This window comes from Capricornis sumatraensis, chromosome 16, assembly GCF_032405125.1.
Source record: "Capricornis sumatraensis isolate serow.1 chromosome 16, serow.2, whole genome shotgun sequence".
Taxonomy (NCBI): domain Eukaryota; kingdom Metazoa; phylum Chordata; class Mammalia; order Artiodactyla; family Bovidae; genus Capricornis; species Capricornis sumatraensis.
Window position 1 is genome coordinate 78,083,952 of NC_091084.1, and position 3,361 is coordinate 78,087,312.

The 3,361-nt window shown below is 48.6% G+C and overlaps 1 pseudogene; it reads left to right on the plus strand.

The window, feature by feature from the left end:
• The first annotated feature begins 823 nt into the window (after positions 1-823).
• On the plus strand, positions 824-2,469 carry LOC138092237 (protein enabled homolog pseudogene; annotated as a pseudogene).
• The last annotated feature ends 892 nt before the right edge of the window (positions 2,470-3,361 follow it).

The following is a 3,361-nucleotide window of genomic DNA, read 5'->3' on the forward strand; positions in this document are numbered from 1 at the left end:
CACTGCCCTGGGACCGCTGGCCCTTGGCCCTTGGGTGATGAGAGAGGAGGGCACTGCTGGGACCCATAGGACGTCTCCTACTGAAGGCTGCTTCTCCAAAGTTGAGAAACACAATTAACCCAAAATGAGGTGGCAGGGGAATCTGTTTCAGATGAAGGATCAAGATAAAACTCCAGAAAAACCAAGTGATATGGAGATAGGCAGTCTACTGGAGGAGTTCAGACTAACAGCGGTAAAGGTGATCCAAGAACTAGGGAGAAAAATGGATGCAGAGATCCATAAGTTAGAAGGATTTTTGAACAAAGAGGAAGTATAAAGAACAACCAAAACAACTGAACAATATACAGTAACTGGAATGAAAAACACACTGGAAGGAGTCAGTAGTAGAGTGAATGAAGCCGCAGATTAGCGAGTTGGAAGACTGAGTAGGGGAAGTCACTATTGTGGAGCAGAGAAAGAAAGAAAGGAGGACAGTTTAAGAAACCTCTGGACCAACAGTAAGCACCCTAAGATCCACATTATCGGGGTCTCAGAAGGAGAAGAGAGAGAGAGGGCCTGAGAAAATATTTGAAGAGAGAATAGCTGAAAACTTCGCTAACCTGGGAAAGGAAACAGTCACCCACAGGAAACAGAGAGAGTTCCAAACAGGATAAACCCACAGAAGAATACACCACGACATACTGTAATCAAAATGACAACAATTAAAAGTAGAAGATATTAAAAGCAATGGGGGAAAAGCAACCGATAACATACAGGGGAACTCCCATAAGGTTATCAGCTGGTTTTTCAGCAAAAACTGCAGAGGAGAAGGGAGTGATAAGATATGTTTAAAATAAAAGCTAAACAGAATATCCGTCAGGCAAGAGCTGCTGTAAGGGTTTAAGATGATGCCAGTAAAAAGTGGGTGCCAGCTGGCAGTTCTGCTGGGTTCAGCAGAGTTCATATATATCATCATACAGGCAGCAACACATTCGGAGTGGTGGGCAGGAAGATTCAGGACCATCATCAGATCAGGATAAATTGTATTGTTCCTAAAGGGTTTAAATACAATCAAGCTACTCAGACCTTCCACCCAGGGCGGGACGCTAGACAGGTGTAGGGTCTCAACTCTGGCAGCAAATAAGATGCCAGTGTCTTCACAAGTGCCCTGATGCATGCCTTAGAAGTGTTGAATTCATAGGAAATGGCCAGAATTCCCGACTACCTGCCCAAGTTCACAATGGCCCATCACAGTTTGGAAATTCAAAGAAGGCAGCTACAAGCCCAGCAACCATAAAAGGAGCTGGCATGGGAAAGGCTGGAGAGAGAAAGAAGGGAAAGGGCGAGATTGGAGAGGGAGAAGGGAGAAAGGGAGAGGCCCGGGAGGGAGCGACTGGAACAGGAGCAGCTGGAGAGAGAGAAGAGGGAACATCAGGATCACTGGAGCGGGAGAGGCTTCAGAGACTGGACCTGGTGAGGGGACGGTAACAGCGCAGGAGCAGCTAGAGAGGGCGCGAGAGCAGAGAATACCAAATGCCCCCGTCTCTGCCTCGGTGGAGAGTCCTCTGAACTCTGTGCTGGGGCCCTCCTCTGCTTCGGAGCCAGGCTTGCAGGCAGCTGCTCAGGGCATTGTCATGGGACCACCTGCACCCCAGCCACCCCTCCACTACCCCCCCCAGGTCCTGCCCAGGCATCAGGGTCCGGCCCCCCTCCTCCCCCAGGGTCCCCTCCACCCACTCCACTTCCATCCTCAGGGCCTCCACCTCCTCCACCACCTCTTTCTGGTCAAGTACCCCCTCCTCCTCTACCCCTCTTCCCGCTCCTCCCCTCCCTGCATCTGGATTCCCACCCCACCCCCACCCCCTGCCCCGGGATCATGGCTGAAGACAATCGCCCTTTAACTGGACTTGCAGCTGCAGTTGCTGGCCCGAAACTTAGCAGAAGGATGGAGAAGGCCTCTTTCCAAGTGGAGGAAGTTAGGTAGGAATTCAGCCTCATCTAAAGGGGATATTGGTCGTGGAGATGGACCCCTTCCTCTAGAGGGTACTGATTGAGTGGGAGAGATGAGTGCCCTGCTGGCCAGGAGGAAGAGAACTGCTGGAAAGGGATCAACAATAGAAAGGGAACAAAAAGGGGCAAAAATGGAGATTCAGAGCCTGTAACTTCTAAGGCCTCTTCAACCGTGCACCTGAACCGACAAGAAAACCTTGGGAAAGAATGAAGACAAGGAAGGGCAGCAAGTCACCTGTTGTTTCCAGACGTGGTTCTCCGAAGAAAAATCAGATCTTTTTGACCACAGGCCCTATGACTCATTACACAGACCAAACTCTGCACCCTGGTCACAGGGCAGTGCCCAGCAGAGTCCAGATGGAGGGGCCTGGACTAAGACAGACTGAAGCAGGCCATTTTAGATGAAATGAGAAAAGAATTCAGCCAAAAGAAAAGCTCAGTGATGCAATCAAAGAAGTGAGCAAGTCAAATGTTGCCTAGAGAAACAAAGGAGAGATAGGACTTTAATCTGGAGAGGGGAAAAAAAACCCCTACAAAGAACACCAACAACAATGAAACCTTTACATTGTGTGAGCTGTAAGATGATGGAGACAAACAGTTGGAAAGGAGGGGAAAAAACCCACGTACTTTGAAAGCCTTCAGATGTCACTACTCTGGCTGTTTCTCTCCCAATTTTCTGCTTTTTCCCCCCTGACCTTTATAGCAAGATGGAATACAATCGTATAGGAGTTCCTCTATCAGTTATGTAGAAAATACGAAACCCATCAGGTAAGATCACCGTGCAGTGAAATATTTTCATGTCAGGACAAAATCGCACATTTTCCATAATCCATTGCTAAAATGAAGAAGAGAGGGCTTCCCTGCCGGCTCAGTGGCTAAGAATCTGCCTGCCCTTGCGGGAGATATGGGTGCGATCCCTGGTCTGGGAAGATCCCAGCTGCCGTGGAGCAACTAAGCCTGTGTGCCACAACTATTGAAGCCCGAGTGCCCTACAGCCCTTGCTCTGCAACAAGAGAAACCCCTGCTGAGGGAAGCCCCAGCAACCAGAGTTAAACCCCGCTTGCTGCAGCTGGACAGAAGCTTGAGCAGCAACAGAGACCCAGCACAGCCAAAAACAACACATAAAATTATTTTTTAAAAAAGGAGAAAGACTTGAGAAGTTTTTTTCAGAGAACGTTGGTGAAGAATTTGGCAAGTTCCAACCACAACGAAGAGTAGCCCCCACTTGCTGCAACTGGGAAAAGCCCACACATGGCAGTGAATACCCAGCACAGCCAGAAGTAAATAACTAAATGGATAAAAAAGAATTTCGCAAGTTATACTGTTGTATTGTAAGTGGTTCAGGTTTGTCTCCCTGTCCTATTTGATGTTG